Genomic DNA, 23,033 nt, shown 5'->3' on the forward strand with positions numbered 1-23,033 from the left:
TATAAAAGCAGATGAAATCCCTAATTCTTCTATGCTTAACCAGGAGATCACAAGCATGAAATAGCTAAGGACATGACTCATGAAATTGGAAAGCTAACTGTGAGTTATAATTTGAATACCTTTCAACATAAAAGGGAAAATTGATTTAATATGTTGATATTAGCAAGACCCAAGTATGAGCAACAGAACTTAATGATCCTATCTTTGAGCAGTGCCTTATTTATTGGGAAATTAAATGAATCATAACCATGCATCTCTTGGAAATCTCAGACATATCTCTATATTAAGATCCCCGATCTATCTTTCACCTTGTGAATTGACATCTGCATCAAAATGAATGTCATACTTAGAATATCCTATCATGAAATCAATAAACCCTGTGATAAACACCAAGAGGTTACATGGCTCTTGGTTCCATAAGTAAGGTATTTCAATCACATACATCACTAAATGAGATGCAACCTAATCTATGGTCTTGGATCATAAACTAGAAAAGATTACAAATCCACAAACAAGAGACAAGATTCAGGCTGAATTTGAAACCATTGTCGCTCTTTGTTTTCTTTCTTTGAAATCAAATACATGAGAGATGTACAGAATACTTCATAAATCACCTAACAGACATGAACTATTTGCATAAAACTCAAAATGTTGTTCAATACAAGAAGAAATACTGAAGAATGGTCTCTTAGTGCAAAAATTGGAACCCCTAAGATGGAAGCAAGAAAGAAAGATATAGAAGAGAAAGAATTCATGGATCTGTTCTAAAGACGACAAGTGTCGACTTGAAATTCAATCCCGTGCAACTGAGTAACCTCTTTTTTCTTTCATCCCATCTGATCTGATTTTGTTTCATCATTATCTGCAACTGATTTGCAAAATATCTCTGCTTAATGATGAAATCTTTTTGAATCGCCAAAATATCCAATTGCCCAATGAAAAAGCTAGTGAAAATGAGTTTTTACTAGGTAAATCTGAACAAATTCGACCCTAACTACATTTCCACTGCCTTCTACTGATAGTCAAGTCATTATCTTGGCAAAATATCAAAACTAAACTTCTTCGTCTGAATATGGTTGCAATTCAGGTACCTGATAGAAAACCTCGTGTAACTCAAACTAACTGATACCTGTGCAAAAACCAACTCCAAAATGGGAAAGTTCATCTTCTCTTTATTCTGGCAATATATAACATCGCCTATCTGGCCTCTCGAAAACCTCCAAAATCTTATTTCAAAACTTAGTCCCCTACTAGAAGGTTCAAGCTTGCAACTTTGATTTTTTATAAAATTAAAAAAATTCTGAAGTATAAACTTTAGAAAATGTTTCTCTTTGAAATTTTTGAACGTGCATACCCACTACCCAGAAAAAATAAAAAATTATTTTTTATTTTCTACAAATTTTTCCTTGCCCTTTGAATCCGGGGTCAAACTGACTTTGACCATTTGCCACGTGTCTACATTTGATTGGCCCACATGGTCTACATCATCTGCCATGTCACACTCACTACCTCACTATATTAATTAGTGAGCAAGTTCACCTTAGCAGCATATCGAGAATCGTCAAATCTGCTACGTGGCATGATCTGGTGCATTCTAAAAATTTGTCTGCCACATCACAACATGTCTTGAAATTTGTGCCACATGGTGCCCTATGATTGGTTTAAAATTTTCTCATCACTAACTCATCCCCACCATGTCAGCATTGCTATCTCGCGATGCTAACTCCCGCGCATCTTTCGCTTGGCGAGATAGCGATGTCCGCTCGATTCGTCAAGTGGCGCAATCTCGTGCAACCTCCAGCTTTTGGTGCCATGTCATCGTAATTGTTCTTTCAAGTAAAATTTTCCTTATGTCTCGCTGAAATCACTCGGGCCCATGCGCATTAGTCTTGCCTTATAAAAAGTGCCAACTTGTCAGACACTATGGTTTCGTGTGTAAGAGTATTTAAACTATTAAAAGTTTGGTGCACAGAGAATGTGGGATATGTTTGCTTTAACACTGTTCCTACACCCTTTTCTCATGTGCGAGCTACCTAATGTGCCTTTTCCTTCATGCTTCTTTCCATGTCCCTCTTCCTTACAGCATGGAGTTGGACCTTCTATTAATTGCATGTGATCTCTGTAGACGTGGTTGTTGTAGTGCCTCTCCCATTTGACTTTTGTAAGTCATCCTGATGGATGCAACCTTGCTGATCTTTTGTTGTGATGGGATCATGATTGTGACCCTGAGTGGTCTACACCGTTGAGGTGTTTGGATTTATGTTTCTTTATCAGTTGCTTTGTTTATGCTTTTGTCTGATCTTTGAGATTATGATGTGATTTTTGGTTCACTGAGGTTTGTGCCAGTGGTTACCAGGATCGATGTGGTATCATGAGGTTGTTCCGTGATTACCCTGAGATGTGTGCAGAGATTGCACTGTGTACTTTTTACCATGCTATATGGGACTAGGTTCATGTAGCAGTGGTTAGTCATGTTTATGACTGAGTTTGCTTATGTGTTTTAAATGCTTTTTAATGTAGAGTAATCAATCATTATTAAATGCTTAAGTAATTAGAATGGATTATTCTTGTTGAATTCTTTGGTTATGTGCTGCATACATTTACCTTGTTTTATTTTGATCTGAGAGATATCTGTTCTCGTGTTATGTTTACATTTGAGATGATCTGAGGGTCAAATGTTACTCTTTCTTTCCAGTATCATAGACATTAGACTACTATGCTGTTCAGTTAATCATATTTTATGATGATGCTATTTTGAGATGACAACGTGTTTTGTGATGTTATCTGGTTATTTGGTATTTGGGCATACCTCTAATTTTGTTATGTGATGGATTTAATGCTATGGTTATTCACTTCATTCCTGCGTTGCTATGCCTTTTGTGAACGTGAGTGATGTAAATAGATTATTTTAATATAATTAAATAAATGGTTAAATTAGGTGATTTAATGCATTATTGCTTCGGCTATATTATTATATGCAATTGCTCTTGATCGTGTTGTTTAGTGTGCAGGATTATATCCTTGGCAGTGGCACTTGGAGTCAGTGATTCAGTCGTTCATATTTTACCAATGTCACCTTTGTATGGTCGACGTATCCTTTATTAAAATGTTTAATTTAAACCTTTTGGTGATTATTAAATCCGAACTCATTTGCATTATGTGATTAGACCAGTAAGCGTGTCTGTGCATTTAGAGGTTCGCATTGTCGCGAAAAGTTATTAAGGAGGTTTATGTGTTTTTGGATTTTCGGCCTTTTTAAATTGATTTATTTTAATTTTTGGCAGCTTTGCCATAGATGAATTCCTATTTATCGGAATAGCCTGTTTTCATTTGGGTCGATTCGGGGTTTAACTGGATTGGCTGGTTAAATTCCCTAATCGATTATTCACCCAAAAAGTGAATAAATATCCAAAAAGGAATTTAATTCCTCACTTCTCACTTTTGAATTGGAAAGTTGGAGAGTAAAACCCAAAAATCCTCTTCATGAGGATTTACTGTTTTGTTCATTGTGGGAGCTACGGGCATGGGATCGTCGCGAGGTTGGACTCATTGGATCCAGCTCGGGGAAACCTTGGATTGCCGTGATTTTTAGCTACTTCTGCGAGATATTTATTTTATGGTTCAGATTCCCGTTTTGCCCTTTTGGCTGTGAGGTAGGGCTTTCCTGTTTTATTGTTTCTACTCCGTTTCTACTTCTATTTTTGTTAGCCATTTGTTTGGAGGCTGAGAACTAGTGTTCCCCTCCGTTTCTGTATGCTAGTTCTACTAGGTTGGGCGGGTATAAACATTTCTCTCTTTTTTGAGATGAGGGTTTGGGATTTTACACCATTATGCTGGCCATTTTTGCATACGGTGACCAATTCCATTTATTTTTGGATTTTTGGAGTTTTTGAACCCAAAGGCCAAATGGGTTTTAATTTTGTAGTTTTCCAAATTTTTGCAATTTTACCTCATTTTGCGTGCCACCCGGTTTTCCTAGGTTTTCTTGGCACAATGTGGGTCGTGGACCTTGATGATCTATTTGGATATCAGTCAAACCACTTTTACACTTTTATGTGGCATTGGGATGCATGTTACATCCATACTCTTGACGTTGTGTTCGGTTGAGTGATTTTATACTTGGTGTTATTATTTCTTTTAGACCTTTGCTTTTGTTTCGTGAACGCTAGGATTCATGTAGAATCCATACTCTCGGATTGAGGCCGATTGAGTGAGTTCATGATGTTTGGTCTTGTTACATCATTGGGATTCGTGTAGAATCCATACTCTCAGATTGAGGCCGATTGAGTGAGTTCATGATGTTTGGTCTTGTTACATCATTGGGATTCGTGTAGAATCCATACTCTCAGATTGAGGCCGGTTGAGTGATTTTATGATGTATGGTTTTGTTGGCTTTGGGATTCGTGTAGAATCCATCCTTCCCGTGTTGCTTTCAGTGGGGTGTTTTCTTTGCATTGTGTTCTCATTCCTGTCCTTGTGTTATGATCTTCGTGATGGTGGTGCACCACACACGAGTATGTATGTGTACATTTGTTGGGTGACTTGCGAGGCCCAATCTTTCGTGGATTTTCTGGAAGTTATGATCATTGGGGTTGGGATGGGAGTATGCATGGCCACAGGCACTTGTCGTAGGATGAGCATGGGTAGGGTAGGGTAGCATATGGAGGGGGCTTCTACCTCGCAGCCTGGTGATCATTGTGCCCAGAGGGTTGGCGAAGGAAGCTTTAATTAAGTAAAAATTAAATATAATGTGTGACTGGTAATAAAACTTAAGATAATAAAAAGGTCTGGGGTGCAAGAGCCTTTTCATTGAGGGATGTTGAATCTGCGCAAGTCCTAGCTTGGGCTTTTTGATGCCAAGCGACTCTCCATAATGTTAGTCCCTACATAGTAGCCTATTGAGTGTCTAACCAAGACCTGTACTCCTTGCATTGTCTTAGGTTCTTGGTTGCAGCCATCATACTGTCTAGCGTGAGTGTTAGCCATGGATGTTGTGATTTTTATGTGTTTTTGGTTGGATCATTATCTCCATCAGCAAAACAGGTGTGGACCTATGGGTGCCACATGGTTGGGAGGCGTAGCTACCTTCACCACTGCTAGGGATTGGTGTACAGAGATGATCTTTGTCCTAGTGCGACCGTTGCTGGATGTCTTCACTTGGTACTTCGGGTTCCATAGTATGCTTTCTTGTGATTTATGCTTTCGTTGGGATGCTTGTATATCATGTTTAGATGATGTTATTTTATTTGGCGCATTCCCTTATTATGATGTTTAGCATATCATTAGATGATGTTATTTGATTTAGTAGTATATCTGTTGCTTACTGTTGTTTAGCATGTGATAGGTGATGTTATCTGCTGTAGGATTATCTTATGCGTTATCACTAGCATGTTAGATTTTCTTATGCTGTTATTATGCATGTTTTAGTAGTGACGTCCCTATTACGACAGTACCGACAATTTTGGTCAGTGGCTTGGGATGTTACGCATGGGGGATGGCTAGGACCCACGATGGTCTTATGATGCTATTGACGGTTGGGAGGAACCGCGTACTTAGTTTGGTTGTTTTGTTCCTGAGATGTATTTATGTACATTGCGATGTTGCTTTTGTTCTCTGCGATGTTTATATTCAGTGTGTTCTATGCTATTGTAGTTTAGATGGTTGATGTTCTCCATTTTGTGTTGTTCTTGCACCCGAGTGTTCATTCCTCAATCCTTTGTGGATTCGGTACTCCCTGGTGTGGAGGTTCTTTGCTCTATTTTTCTCCTTTTTGCTTCTGGGAGTGTTTTCGTGTTTCTATGGGTGACATTTGTTCAGCATGGTGCGACACTTTAAAAAGTATCGCACGCCCATGCAAACTATGTCGTACGACACTGTAAAGTATCGCACGGCTTCTTGAGAAATGTCATGTCGCATGCCTTCTTGAGAAATCTCGTACGACACTGGAAGAGTGTCGCATGCCTTAAGGAGAAGTATCGCCCTCCCATAGTAAAAAGTGTCGCACGATTTTTGTGAAAAACCTGCGCATGCCATCAGTGGGCACTTTTCTTCATGATTTGATCTTTTTGAGAGTGGTTTTGGATACCCTTTTGGGCGTTCTTCGACCCTATGCTATTGCATTTTGAATTCTGTCAGTTTCTCTTGAAATCAAGTTTTCCTGTTTCTATTTCAGTCTCTTGGGGTTTAAAATATATCGTTTAAGTATAAGTTGAGATAGGTTTCAGACCTCTTAGAGATAAGTTATGGATTCTAGGAAATTTCAGGGCTTCAGAAATCCAGACTTAGCCAATTTTTAGGGCTTCAGGATTTCAGGCTTAGCCAAATTTTGGGATTTTACATATTACCCCAGCTTGGTGTTTTGTTGGTGAGTGGTTGTTTCTTGTGCCCTCATCATGTGTGTTTTCCTTGTTGGCTTTGGTTGTGTGTGTCAGTTTGGTAGTGGCATTTGGAGATTCGTTGGTTGTCGAGATTGTGTTGAAGTCTTCCGTTGCGATCTTTGTGATCCCTGTATGATGTTGTCTTGTGCATTGATACTTGTAAAAAAAAAATATATCTTGGCTTGATTTGAATCCTTGATTCCAAGGATCTCCGAGCAGGACATTACAGTTGTGCAGGCAGGTTTCATACCTTGTATGTTTTCTTTGTATGAGGCTACGGATTCATTTCAGTGCATGAGGATATCCTGCTCTTCAATAACTCTGCTCCCTTTGTTGTAGCAACAGGTTTCTCCTCTTTTCAATGTGGACACCCTTCCTAATGCTGGATGCTCTACATTGAGGCATCGACTTCCTTTGATGCATGGAGGTTCTGTTCTTTCTCCGATTACGATAATTAACTGGGCTGTAACTTGTACTTTGACTTCGGCTCCTCCTGTACCTTGGAGGAGTTCTGCCTCGAGGTAGATGTCTATTGGGACCTTGGAGGAGAATGCTCTAGAGATGGAGGGTGATACCATCGAGCATAAGAATAGTGCTGGCTAAAACCATCACCCCTTCTCACACGTTTAGGTGTTTCCTCTAAACTAAGACTCCTTGTTGTACTCTGACTTCGATTGGGAGGAGTTTTTGTACTCTTTTCTCCCAAAGGGTTGTGGCTTAGGCCTTTTGACAATCTTCTACTAGGGGTCCTACTTTGACTTCTTAGAGGATTTAGAGGTGGGTATTGCCTTGAATTTTTGCTCAAACTTCTGGGTGGGCTCTTGCTCTGGCTCCTCCAAGGGCTCGCACTTGGGCTCCCACTCAGACTCTAAGGACTTAAGCTCCTACTTAACCTTTTTGGTGGTATAATTTTGAGGCTCCTTTGTAATACTGACTAGCTGTGACTTTTAGAGCATTTGATTCCCATGTTTTAACTGGTGCCTTGGTCTATATTGAAAGACCTCACCGCTACCCTCCTTGTGAAAAAAAATATTTTCATTTGCGTGTGGGGCTATTTGTTATAAATACAAAATCATCACTGCAATAGCTTAAATGACAATGAGAAGATTGGTCTTCAAATATAAGGATAGCTCCATCTTCACCTCCAGTGAAAAGAAAATGACCAAATCGACTACATTTCAAAGAGTAGACACTTCCAACATGGACATTCAACCTCACTGTGATTAGCTCCCCATCTTCATTTGATGTGCAGCTTGCTCCTTTTTATTTCTTGGTGTTGTTCCCTTAAAGATATCATTCCTTCACTTTTTGAATTTCATACCCAACCTCAATAGCATAAATATCATTTGAGTAGCCAACTTGGTAGTTGGTACGAAGATCAGTGTGCATGGGCTATTTGGAGTAAGATTTGCATTGCACCAATTTGGAAAAATCCACAATCGTACTCAAACAGAATTTGAAACATATTCATGATTATTTAGTCTTTATTTGACCACTAGTGAATGTGGATGATCCCCTTCAAAGTTTTAAAAAAAATAACACCTAATCTCCCATCAGCCTTAGACTTTGTAAATAAATCAAGCCACATTTGATAAATCTTTTACAATGATGCCCTCATATCAAAATGCCTTCATCTCTAAACATCACACCAGTCTGATATCATTTAGTCAGGCCCCAAATCGGGTCCGGCTAAATTTTTTTTTGTTTTCAAACAACTAATACTCAAAATTAATTCATTGACCATCTGATGCTGATTGGAACCAAGTTTGACCACTGAAAACCACTTTTAAAACTCATTTTTCAATGTTCGGTCAACTGTCAAATATGTGCTAGGAGGTCCGTTGAGTGGCTTTGAAAACTGGCCAAATCAACTGATCACTCTTACTTTCATAATGCATATAAAAACTCACGTCATCTTCAACCGTTAGCTCATTATGAAGATACTGATCAGCATGCTTAAACATATCAGACTAAAACTAAAAAATCTCTTCATTTAATGACTCATACATGCTATCATTTTCGAATATGAAGGCTTCATATTCAACTTGGGGAAAAAGACCACTCATACCTTCAAAATGTGTATCCCTTTGCATAACCGAATAGGAATCAAATGAACAATCTGAAACTAGTCCATAATCTTCAAATGGTTCTTCACAATCAGCAAATAGATTAGTCTTTACATCAGAGAGTTCATCATAAATCTCATTTCAAGGTGCATATTGATTTTCAAAAACAACTTTGTCAAACACCTTGGCATTTACCTCCTCAGATGCTACATAATCATTAGTTTCACTATCAAACTCGGAAGAAGAACATTCTGATCTCTTACAGCAGTAAGACAAGGTATTATCATCAAACTCATTCTCAACTATATCTGAATTGTCCATGTGTTCTTCAAAAAGAGGATTAATAATTCCATGCAAAGCACCTTTGTAGACATTAGGACAAGTGATGTGCTAATCAACATCAAACTCCCCACCATATAACGGATTAGTGAAAACTTTAAAACCATTTCTAACATCACTGTCATGGACACTTTCAGCATATGAAGAAGAAAAATAAGAATCATTTGAAGACTGAACATCCACTCCGTCAATGAAGCATGTAGAATACAAATTAAAGTTACTTTCATTTTCTCCATATAGGTGATTATAATGTCTTGCAAGAAAATCATCATTTATCTTACCAATAGGTGCTAATGCATTAATCTCAAGCTCAATCATGTACTGATCATCATTGCACTCATCCTCAAGACACTCTTCTACACAATTAGGTAATACGTCTCTATAGATAACCTCTTTGTCTTCATATCGTGTAGACACATTTTCTTCATAACTTTCAAACTCGAACTTATTTGCACAATTCTGAAATGGAAACTCACTTTCAGATTTAGAAATAGTATTTGTACCTTTACTAGCAAGAGAACACTCACTTCCATGATTGCTCTCTTCTTCCCAATCAGCATCTGATTCACATGAAGACGGACACACACTAGCACTATCCTCTTCTTGACTTGAGTAATAACTCTCATCATCAGCTTCATATGACACCTCTTGATAATATATTGGATCAGCAACTTCATTATCACTTGAAAGACAACTCTTAGCTTTATCATACTCACATTGATATGATTGTCTTTCAACTTCAGATTTAATAACATTCTCAACGTGACGCAATCCCTCAATGAGATAATTCATTTCTTGCCTATCCTGTTGGTCAAGAGATTGCATCTCTACTACTGAAATATTATCAACAAATGAGCTTAGTTCTTCTGACTTTGACTGAGATACATATGATTTACATTCTTTATATTGTGTCATCTCTCCATGGCATGTCGGGTCAGCAATTTCACCTCTATCACTTGATATATCACTTCTACTTTCTTCCTCCTCATACTGAGATGAATATCCTTCAACTTCAAAGTTTATGACATTCTCAACCAAAGGCTTATTATCAATAGGAGGAGAAACAACTGAATTTATTTCTTGCATGTACAATTCATCAAGTCAACTATCTTTATGTTCTAATGTTGTAATACCATAAACATGTGCATTTAATTCAGCAATAATGGAATCATTTCTTCTTTGCAACAGAGAGATTTCACGTTCACATGTTTTTATTTCTGAATCTTCAACAAAACTATTTATAACAGTAGGAGTGCTTATTTGCTGATCTGAAATTAAACATTCTATATGACATTTATTTGTTCTTTGCACCTCATCTTGCCAGCAAACATTTCTAGAGAAGTGACTTCGAGTTAAGCCATATTTTATGTTATTCTCAATCTCTAATGCTATCATGAATGCCTGATGCAAAGTTCTAGGTTCCTTATCTCTCAATAGATAGTTCATCTTTTTATCAAATGCACCGAGATAAACCACTAAACACATTTGATCATCCAGCTTGTAACTTTCAAGTATTTTATTTAAAATCTTTGCAAATCTGATATTAAATTTAGGAACTAACTCACCATTCCTGATTTGAATTTTCAAAAACTTATCAAAATAATCAGAGATGCTTACTCTTTCCATGAATTGCATCATGAAGGCTGACATTAATTCATCACAGGATGAAATTGAACATGCTGGTAGGAATGAAAACCAGTCACTAGCATCATCCTCTAAATTTTGAACAAACAATTTCATCTGAATGTCTTCATGAGCAATTTCAAAATCACCAACCAAGTCACTAAACAATTGAACATGATGACTGGCTGAATTTTCATGGTTTCCACCAAACTTAGGCAAATACTGTTTGAGGTTACAAGGCATAGTATTTGGGAAACCATGGATACCATTAAAATTCAATGGCACATACCTCCTCGTAGAAATAGATCTAAAACTTTCACTAACAGGCTGCATACTAGGTGAGATGAAACTCAACATTCCTCAAACTCAAGACTCATTCATCATTAGACACTTTTAGAAATTATTAATTGTAGTAGATCTAGAATTCTTTCTACCAATTCAAAACCTCAAACATACTTTGACATATAAAAGACTTTTGCTGAATCTACTTTCCACAAAGCATGTTGAATCTGTACTGAACCAATCTCCTATTTAATGCTATAAACCATTTGATGGAGAGACTTTTGAAATCTTACTTTCATGTAAATGAGAACACATGAAAGTGGAAAATACCTCTCAATATGGATGCCTGCAACTACTTCAATGCTGCAAATAACAACAGATTCAAATCATGCTTGATTTAGTAACCCTTGCACAACATCACCCTTTTCTTTCAACCACTGCCAAGGGCCTGAGATAACTTCTTCAAATCTGCATTCCAACTGTTGCAACTTTCACAATACCCTTCACTTCAAAAATTTACACTGGTGCAGAGATATACTTTAGAGTCACCACTCATTAAATGAGAAAAGATTTTCCTAGCTTGCATAAGACGAAAAGCTGGTTCAAAATTTATAATAGGTATTTGAAAACTCACACACAACCTTGGAACATCACACCCTTAACAAAGTGAAAGAACACATTCTTGACTAGGAAACATGAAACCTTGCATACAAAACTAAGTATGCAAATTTTTGGACTGAAATATATTACACCAGAGATCTTTGTCCTTTTATCAATGAATTTCTTCATGAGTCCCCAGTGGAGTCGCCATTTTGTTGGTGTTTGAAAATGTAACCCATTTCCAATTACCCTGATGGGAATAAAACATATCTAGGGGCAACTAATTCCCATTTTCCACATGCCCATTCAGATACCAGGCCAACTATAAGGCATGACCCTTCTTCTTCTTCAAGTTCTACAAAACCTAGGTAGGTGAACCTCTTTAGATCTGACTATGTCACCAATGCAATAACCATATTCAGGATCTATAAAAGCAGATGAAACCACTAATTCTTCTATGCTTAACCAGGAGATCACAAGCATGAAATAGCTAAGGACATGACTCATGAAACTAGAAAACTAAGTGTGGGTTATACTTTGAATACCTTTCAACATAAAAGGGAAGATTTATTTGATATGTTGATATCAACAAGACCCAAGTATGAGCAACATAACTTAATGATCCTATCTCTAACCAGTGCCTTATCTGTTGGGAAATTAAATGAATCATAACCATACATCTCCTAGAAACCTTAGACGTATCTCTACATTAAGATCCCTGATCTATCTTTCACCTTGTGAATTGACATCTGCATCAAAATGAATCTCATACTCAGAATATCCCATCATGAAATTAGTAAACCCTATGATAAACACCAAGCGGTTACATGGCTCTTGGTTCCATAAGCAAGGTATTTCAATCACATACATCACTAAATGAGATGCAACCTAATCTATGGTCTTTCATCATAAACTAGAAAAGATTACAGATCCACAAACAGGAGACAAGATTCAGGTTGAATTTGAAACCATTGCCGCTCTTTATTTTCTTTCTTTGAAATCAAATACATGAGAGATGTACAGAATACTTCATAAATCACCTAACATACATGAACAATTTGCATAAAACTCAAAATGCTTTTCAATGCAAGAAGAAATGCTGAAGAATGGTCTCTTAGTGCAAAAACTGGAACCCCTAAGATGGAAGCAAGAAAGAAAGATATAGAAGAGAAAGAATTTCAGGATCTGTTCTAAAGATGACAAGTGTCGACTTGAAATTCAATCCCGTGCAACTGAGTAACCTCTTTTTTCTTTCATCCCATCTGATCTGATTTTGTTTCATCATTATCTGCAACTGATTTGCAAAATATCTCTGCTTAATGATGAAAGCTTTTTGAATCACCAAAATATTTGAATACCCCATAAAAAAGCCAGTGAAAATGAGTTTTTACTAAGTAAATCTGAACAAATTTAACCCTAACTGCATTCCTACTACCTTCTACTGATATTCAGGTCATTATCTTGACAAAATATCAAAATTAAACTTCTTGGTTTGAATATGGTTGCAATTTAGGTACCTGATAGAAAACCTCGTGTAACTCAAACTAAATGATACCTGTGCAAAAACCAACTCCAAAATTGAAAAGTTTGTCTTCTCCTGATTCCGGCGATATATAACATCACCTATCTGGCCTCTCGAAAACCTCCAGAATCTTATTTCAAAAATTAGTCCCCTGCTAGAAGGTTCAGGCTTGCAACTTTGATTTTTTATAAAATTAAAAAAATTCTAAAGTATAAACTTTAGAAAATGTTTCTCTTTGAAATTTTTGAACATGCATACCCACTACCCAGAAAAAATAAAAAATTATTTTTTATTTTCTACAAATCTTTCCTTGCCCTTTGAATCTGGGGTAAAACTGACTTTAACCAACTGCCATGTGTCTACATTTGATTGTCGCACTTGGTCTACATCATCTGCCATGTCAACATGCTATGTGGATGCCATGTCACACTCCTTACTTCACTATATTGATTAGTGAGCACGTTCACCTTAGCGACGTAGCGAGAATCATCAGATTTGCCATGTGCCACGATCTAGTGCATTCCAAAAATTTGTTTGCCACATTACAGTGTGTCTTGGAATTTGTGCCAAATGGCACTCTATGATAGGTTTGAAATTTTCTAATCACTAACTCATCCTTGCCATGTCAGTGTCGCTATCTCGCCATGCTAACTCCCTCGCATCTTTCGCTTGGCGAGATAGCGAGGGCCACTCGATTCACCAAGTGGCGCAATCTCGTGCAACCTCCATCTTTTGGCACCATGTCATCATAATTTTTCTTTCAAGTAAAATTTTGCTTATGTCTCACTGACATCACTCGAGCCCATGTGCATTAGTCTTGCCTTATAAAAAGTGCCAACTTGTCAGACACTATGGTTTCGTGTGTAAGAGTATTTAAACTATTAAAAGTTTGGTTCATAGAGAATGTGGGATATGTCTAGTTTTACACTGTTCCTGCACCCTTTTCTCATGTGTGAGCTGCCTAATGTACATTTTCCTTCATTCTTCTTGCCATGTCCCTCTTCCTTACAGCATGGAGTTGGACCTTCTATTAATTGCATGTGATCTTTGTAGACATGGTTGTGCAAGCGAGTTTCATACCTTGTATGTTTGCTTTGTATGAGGCTACAGATTCATTTCAGTGCATGAGGATATCCTGCTCTTCAGCAACTCTGCTCCCTTTGCTATAGCCACAGGTTTCTCCTCTTGTCAATGCGAACACCCTTCTTAACGCTGCATGCTCTGCATTGAGGCATTGGCTTCCTTTGATGCATGGAGGTTCTGTTCTTTCTCCGATTATGATAATTAACTGGGCTGTAACTTGTACTTTGACTTTGGCTCCTCTTGTACCTTGGAGGAGTTCTTCCTCAAGGCAGATGTCTATCAGGACCTTGGAGGAGAACACTCTAGAGATGGAGTGCGATATCGTCGAGCATAAGAATAGCACTGGCTAGAACCATAACCCCTACTCACACATTTAGGTGTTTCCTCTACACTAAGACTCCCTGTTGTACTCTGACTTTGATTGGGAGGAGGTGTTGTACTCTTTTCTCCCAAAGGGCTATGGCTTAGGCCTTTTGACAGTCTTCTACTAGGGGTCCTGCTTTGACTTCTCAGAGGATTCAGAGGTAGGTTTTGCCTCAAATTTCGGCTCAAACTTCTGGGTGGGCTCTTACTTTGGCTCCTCCGAGGGCTCACACTTGGGCTCCCACTCAGACTCTGAGGACTTAAGCTCCTACTTAACCTTTTTGGTGGTACAATGTTGAGGCTCCTTTGTAATACTGACTGGCTATGGCTTTCAGAGCATTTGATTCCCCTGTTCTAACTGGTGCCTTGGTCTCTATTGAAAGACCTCGCCGCTACCCTCCTCTTTGAAAAAGCATATCTTCATTTAAGTTTGGGGCTATTTGTTATAAATACAAAATCATCACCGCAATAGCTTGCATGACAATGAGCAGATCGGTCTTCAGATATATGGATAGCTCCATCTTCACCTCCAGTGAAAAGCAAATGACCAAATCGACTGCATTTCAAAGAGTAGACATTTCCAACATGGACAGTCAACCTCACTGTGATTAGCTCCCCATCTTCATTTGATGTGCAACTTGCTCCTTTTTATTTCTTGGTGTTGTTCCCTTAAAGATATTGTTCCTTCACTTTTTGAATTTCATACCCAAGCTCAATAGCATAAATATCATTTGAGTAGCCAACTTGGCACTTGGTACCAAGATCAGTGTGCATGGGTTATTTGGAGTAAGATTTGCATTGCACCAATTTGGCAAAATCCACAATAATAATCAAACAGAATTTGAAACATATTCATGATTATTTAGTCTTTATTTGACCACTTGTGAATGTGGATGATCCCCTTCAAAGTTTTTAAAAAAAAAAACACCTACTCTCCCATCAGCCTTAGACTTTGTAATTAAATCAAGCCACATTTGATAAATCTTTTACAATGATGCCCTCATATCAAAATGCCTTCATCTCTAAACATCACAGCAGTCTGATATCGTTTAGTCGGGCCTCGAAAGGGGTCCGCTTATAAAAAATTATGTTTTCAAACAATTAATACTCAAAATTAATCCATTGACCATCTGATGCTGATTGGAACCAAGTTCGACCACTGAAAACCACTTTTAAAACTCATTTTTCAATGTTTAGTCAACTGTCAAATATGCGCCAGGAGGTCCTTTGACTGGCTTTGAAAACTAGCCAAATCAACTGATCATGATGTGAAAACTAGCACACTAATTCTTTGGGCAAATTAGCACAGGGGAAAATGAAAACTGGGACATTCATTCTTTGTCAGGAGGAAATTACGGATCTATGATTTAGGCTCATGATGAATAACAGGGCACAAATGGCGATCAGTCAAAATGGGCTACACAGAATTTTGCAAACTGGACATGCTGATGGAAAGCATTTTTTTGTGAATGGAATTGACCTGGAAAAGTGTGCAAATGGATTCCTCATAACTTGCAAATTGGCACACTTAAATTATTTCTAGAGGAAAACACAGGGGTACAATCCATTTGACTTTACCAATCATTGATCAGGAGATATAACGTCACAAACAAGGCTTCCAATCAGTCTGCAAATACTGACACCAGCAAAAAGTTACAAACTGCATTTGGAATCGCATTTGAAAACTAATCAAACAGATTTGTCATAAGCTGAAACTTGAAACATTACAAGTCTCTGAGCTCTACAATATAATGCAAAAGGAATTTCAATAGTTGGGTCAACTGGTCAAAAGTTATAGCGTGTAAATCAGGGCTTCCCAGAATTATGTGCAAAGCGCGAAAGTATGACAAATTTAAACTACAACCTTTGAGGGATACAAAACCTAGTCAAACGGATTTGAAATGACTTGAAAATTGAAACATAGGTTCTTTGTTATGGAAAATAGAAAATTCCAAAGTGGCAAGTCATTATACAAATCTGGGTGCAAGATATTAAGACTTAAATAGGGCTTCTTATCGCTGTTTGACACTTAGTGTAAAATGCAGATGTGAAACTAGCTCGAAACAGGACTTTGCCAAATAGCTCAGAATGATGATTTATCTTCATAGAACATGCAAACGCACTAAAAGGAGGGTGTTAGAAACATTAAACACCTAAGGGGCCTCATACTGATAGCTAGGTACAATCTCATCAAAAGGGCATTTATAAGGCTTATTTTTTTCGAACGTGGTCAAATTTGACCACACAATTTTTAGTGCTAACAAGCCCTATGATAAACATGGAATTTTAGGCTCAAGATAAAGAAACTAATAATTTGATGCAGTTGATTGATCCCTCTATACTAATCTTGAGTGATTCTAGTAGAGAGACCAATCAGGACATTCTCCTCACAACTACAAATGGTATACTAGATTTTTATAGGGTTATCTAAGGCTCCTTTCATGAACTTAAAGAGGTGAATCTTAATATCAGAGCCCTTGAGAGAAGGGTTAATGTTGAAGGGGGAAAGATAGGCTTGTTGGATGTAGCCATGGATAGAGAGGATTTCATCAAATTGGGGATAGAGCCAAGGTGCTAGAAAATAAGGTGACAATTTTGAATTTTGTTCTCATGGGCATTGTAGACTAGAGATCCTATAGCCAAAACTTTCCCATCTACAACTATGATCCTATATCCATTATCTTCAAGGAAAGATATGGATATGAAGTTTCTTTTGATCTTAGGTATGTATCTCGTACATCCTTTAGTTAAATTGTCATTCATTATTCTAGCTTAATGGTGTAGATCCCTATTCCTTTTACAACAATTGCAAAATCATCTCCTATGGTCATTTCATTAGTTTCTTCTATCATAGTTTCTATATTTTCTTAGAATCCAAAAATGTGTCTAGATGATCCACTATTAATTACCCAGATGCTTGATCTATTTGATACTTGATTTGGTAGTGTTGACTAAAATAAAAACTTCTCAAATTCTTCTTGTGATTATATTTTTCCAACATGGGAATAGGATGCATGTTTCTTTGTTTTGTTAGGACAGTTTGCAACATAATACCCATATTGGTCACATCCGAAGCATTGAACTTGTGAGGCATCCTTTCCACATTTTCCTTTCCCATGAAAACTTCTTGTCCTTTTGAAGTTACATTTCTTTCCTTTCTTCTTAGTATTGGTAATAAGAACTTGGATGTCCTATGTTGGATACAATTATTCAATTGTATGTTTTCTTTGATGTTACACACATGTCAAGTATATATAAAGAAATTAGTGTTTTTCAAGCTTACTTGGGAGTCATAGTAAGTTCCAATGTATGACGAGTATTTCAATGTTAACAAAGTTTAGATTTAGTGTTAACTGAGTTCACTAAGTTACAAAAGAAAATTTGGCATGGAATGAGTCTTAATTGAGCTCACTTGGTTACCAAAGGAGTTTTGAAGGAAAGTTATTTCTAAGTGTTGACCAAGATGGGTTGGCTAATGAAGGATTTTCCTATATCAATTTATTTGATCTAATAGTTTTGGTCAGTTCTAGCTAACACATGGAATGAATTTCATTTTTTTGAAATTATATTCAAACCGACTTGACAAGATAAAATATATAAATATGAGTTCAAGTTAAGGATTTAATTGAGAAAAAGAATTAAATTGAAAAGATAAATCAAGGAAGTGAATTGGAAGGATATCAAAGTATTTGAGTTGATCGAGCTGCAAAGATCATTTTGGCTAAGGAGGGTCAAGTATTCAAGCCAAAATAGAGATCTAAAATTAGCAAAGATAGTTACATCAGAAATTAGGTCAGTTCATTGTTACTCTCTAATAATTTTAGTAGTGAATCAAATCTCTTAAGAGAGTTAGCTTAATAGCTATTTTCCAAATCCTCTAACAAGGTGGTATTTCTAGATTGAAGTGTCTAAAGACCTCTAACAAGGCCACTCCTAATAAGGTGATCTAAATCATTTAATAGGGTCACACCTAATAGTGTATTTTGTAACTTTTAATAGGGTTGGCTCCTAATAGGGCTCACTTTAGAAGAGTGAAAAATATTAGCTAGCTACAATTGGTGTTTTTTCCCAAATAGGGTTTCCATGTTAAATCTTGGTTTCTCTTTTGTTCATGCTATTTTCTTTATGATTCTATAACTATGTTAATTAAGGTTAATCACTCTGAATATCTTAAGAACCAATTATTTTAGTATTTTCTGAGTGACAATATTCCTTAGTGTTAACTAAGTGTTCCTTTGTTAACTGAGTTATGACAGTATTTCAGTTTCAACAGAGTTTGGTTTTGAATTGTATTGACATCTTAAAGGATCTTGGATTTGTTTTAGTGGCAACTAAATCACCCCTCCTCTCTCAGTTACTCCTCTTATATTTCCAAAAATTTGTATTAGAGATTTTGGTGCTTGTAAAGAAGGTTTCAAGGACCTAAGGTAAAAATCAAGATGTCTTACAGAATGGAGATTCCTAAGCTAAACAAAGATAAATTCTAAGCATGGAAGAACTTATGAAGCTCCATTTTGTGACCATTAGTGACATAGACTTGAAATATATAGGGAACAAATATATGGAACTAACTAAAACTTTGACTATGGATTAGATTGTGGAAAAAAAGAACCATAACATAATGATGCTTGACATTGCTTCCACTCTCAATTATGTTGAATTTGATGAAGTCAAAGGCTATGGTACTGCTCATGAAATATGGAACAATGTGAAGGATATCTATGGATGTGATGATAATGTGAGGAGATATAAGGAAGAAATTCCTAGTGGTTAGTTTGATCAAATGAAGATGAAATAAGATGAGAACATTGCACAATATAGTGAAAGAATCAAATCTAGTGTGAGTTCAATCAAAGCCTCAAGTGGGCAAATTGATAATTTAATAGTGGCCAGGAAGGGAATCTAAAAACAAGTGTTCCTATTTATTGCAATTAGAGTGGTAGCTATTCAAGAAATCAGATGTGATCCTAAGAATGCTATAACCTTAGATGCACTTGTGGGAAGCTTGATAGTAGTTGAGTTAGATAATTTCAATAATTATGTTCCTAATTTTAGTAGCCTTGAGTCTACATTTCAAACCAAGCTATCACTCAAGAAGAAAGCTACAAAGTCTAAAAGAAAGAATTGATAGTGAAGATGAAGATGGTTCTGATGATAATCTTGAATTCATTGAAGCATTTCTTGCAAGAAGATTTCCATAAGGCAAAGGAAAGTACAAAGGAAAAATTCCTTTGATCTACTTTTCTTGTCAAAAAGTTGGTCACATTGCTGCAAGGTGTCCAAATAGAGTAGGAAAGGAAGAAAAGAAGCACGAAAAGTACAAAGGCAAGAAGGATTTCAAAAGCTAGAAAGACTATAATGATAAAGGTAAGAAATCTTGTTACATGGCTACAGATTCTGAGAGTAGTGAAGAAGATGAAATGGTTTACATTGTTGTTAAGGATGAATCAAGTGATGAGAATGATAAGATGATCCTCATCTCTCATGTCAGTAACAATGATGCATTTATTATTGATAGTGGTTGTTCTCACCACATGATTGGTGATAAATCTAAATTTGAGCACTTGGAATAGTATGATGGTGTGAGTGTTAGATTTTGAAATCATGAACCCTATTATGTAAAGGGGAAAGTTTGTATTGCACTAAATAATGATCTTAGATGTGACAATGCTTATTGGGTTGGAGGATTGAAGCATAATCTACTTAGTGTGGCACAATTGAATAACATTGGATTCAAGGTAGAATTCATGGATAAGAAAGCCAAGTTGCTAGATGGATATGGAAATCTAGTTGGGGTTGGCAATCAAATAAGAGGTAATCTATTCTACTTAGATCTAACTATAAATTCATGCTTCATAGATCAAGTAGAAGAAAGATGGTTATGGCATAAAAGCTTGTGCCATGTGAATTTTGATAACTTGGTCAACATAAGCAAGAATAGAAGGGTTAGAGGCATTCCAAGCCTAAAGAAACCTAATATGGGCATGTCCAAGAAATGTCAAATTGGAAAGATGAGAAAGAAACATTTTTCAAAAAAGAACTATCATTCTAAAGAAGTCTTCGAGCTAGTTTATACAGACCTTTGTGGACCTATTGGCATACAAAGCTATTATAGAAATAAGTACTTTTGTTTTTTTTGTTGATGATTATTCTAGGATGATGACAGTCATGTATTTAAAGGATAAATTAGAAGCATTCCAAAAGTTGAAATGGTATTTGGCAAGAGTTGATAAAGAAATAGGAAAGAAACTAAAGTGTCTAAGGTCAAATAGAGTAGGTGAATTCATCTCAAATAAATTCAATGAATTCTACAATGATTGAAAAATTAAAAGGTATGTATTTGCACCTCGTACACCTCAGAAGAATGGCATAGCTAAGAGTAGGAATAGATCAATCATAAATTGTGCAAGGACACTAATGATAGAGAAGAATGTTGCTATCAAGTACTAGAAGGATGAAATAAGCACTATAGTTCATACCTTGAACCAAGTTTAGCTGAAGGACTCAAATCAAAAACCCTTTGAATTATGGTATCACTATAAACCTAATGTTTGTTATTTTAAAGTATTTGGAAGCAAATGTTATATTCTGAAGGAGTCAAGAAAAGGAAAATTTGATGTAAAAAATGATGAAGGAATATTCTTGGGATACTCCAATAAGAGAAAAGCATACAAATGTTTAAATCTATCTACTCACAAAGTTATAGAAAGTGCACGTGTAAATATTGATGAATTTGCAAAAGAATCTAAAGAAAAAAGCATAAAAGAACCTAAAAACTACAAAAACTGTGTTTACTATGAGCCTAATAGTTTACCTGAAGCTCAAGCAAATGGTAGTTAGTAGTCTTCAACACCTGAGTCCTCAAAATCCCCACTTCAACTCGAATTTTAGATAGTGCAATCTAAATCACAATCTAAAGGACCTAAATCATAGTCAGAAGGACCCGTGTTTTAGTCAGTGCAAGCTGAGTCATCTGATGGACCCAATTCATAGATAGTGGGACTTGAACATGATTCAGAAGATCATATTGAACCTAGTGAATTCATAAAGAAGGAGCCTAGACTTGCTAGATATGTCAGCAAGTATCATGCACCTAAGAAAATCATTAGAAATCAATTAAAAGACATAATAACAAGGAATAAATTAAAAGCTACATGTTTGCTAACTATGTTTGAAGCTAGAACTATCAAAGATGCATTAGAAAATGAAAGTTGGATTAAGGCAATGAATGAAGAGATTGATTAGATTAAAAGGAACAAAACTTGGACTCGTGTTCTGAGACCCATGGACAACAAAGTAATTGGCTCAAAATGGGTATTCAGAAATAAGCTAAATGAGAATGGAGAAGTTTCAAGAAATAAGGAAAGGTTAGTGTGAAAGGGTTATGCTCAAGAAGGTATTGGCAAAGGAGAGAATTTTTCTCTTGTTGCTACACTAGAAGGTGTTAGAACACTCCTTGCATATGTAGTACACAAAGGATTCAGAGTATATTAAATGGATGTGAAATATGTATTCTTGAATGGAATCTTAGAAGATGAAGTCTACATTGAGCAACTAGAAGGTTTAATTGATCCTAGCAAAAGGGAGATGGTTTGTAGACTACACAAAGCTTTGTATGGTCTCAAACAAGCTCCTAGAGCCTGGTATGAAAGGTTATATAATTATATCATAAAGATTGGTTTTCAAAGAACTAATGATAACAATAGCCTATACATCAAAGAAGTACTAGATAAGAAGATTTTGTTGGTAGAAATGTTTGTGGATGATACATTATTTACTAGAAATGATGATATGTAAACTATTTTTCTGTAGAAATGAGTAAGGAATTTGAAATGTCAATAGTTGGAGAGATTAAATTCTTGGTTGGCTTACAAATTCAATAGATGAAGGATGGTATAAGCATTACTCAATCAAGATACGTCAAGGAGATACTGAAGAATTTTGGAATGGAGAATTATGGACCCGTTATAACACCTATGTCTATTAGACATAATATTTCTAGTAAAGATGATTCCAAGGAGGTAGACCCGACTTCATACAAATTAATGAGTAGAAAACTTCAATATGTAGTGCACACAAGACTTAAGATAGCATTAGTAGTTGGTATGGTGGCTAGATTCTTTGCTAATCCCAAAGAAAATCATATGATGGAAATAAAAACAATCATGAGGTATCTAAAAGGCACTGAAGAATATGGTTTGTGGTATAAGAAAGGAGACAACTTTGAATTGAGAGCATTCACTAATGTTGATTGGGAAGGAAGTGTTGATGACAGGAAGAGCACTAGTGGTGGAGCATTTTTTCTAGGAAAGAGGCTAGTATCTTGGACAAGCAAGAAGTAGAACTATATCTCTCAATCTACAACAAAAGTAGAATATGTTGTTGCAATAGTCAATTGTTACAAAATTGTGTGGTTCAAGAAACCATTTCTAGTTATGAAGGAGGTGATCAAGGAGACAGTTGTTATCTTTTGTGACAACACTAGTGTAATCAACATACCCAAGAATCTAGTGATGCATACCAAGACCTAGAACATTTGAATTGGTGAAAGACAAGGAGGTGAGATTGGAATATGTGAATACAAAAGAATAGATTGCAAACACATTCACCAAGCCATTACCTAAGGATGCATTTTTGTACCTAAGAGGTAAGCTAGGGGTCATTCCTCTATCTGAAGTTCACTGATCAAATTTTAGAGATGCATCAACCAAGCATGTTGAAGATCAGACAACTTGATGCAACATTGTCAAAGAAAATTGCATATGAATTTGTATATTA

This window comes from Cupressus sempervirens, chromosome 5 (genome assembly GCF_028749045.1).
Source record: "Cupressus sempervirens isolate cs-2001-9-10 chromosome 5, ASM2874904v1, whole genome shotgun sequence".
Lineage (NCBI taxonomy): Eukaryota > Viridiplantae > Streptophyta > Pinopsida > Cupressales > Cupressaceae > Cupressus > Cupressus sempervirens.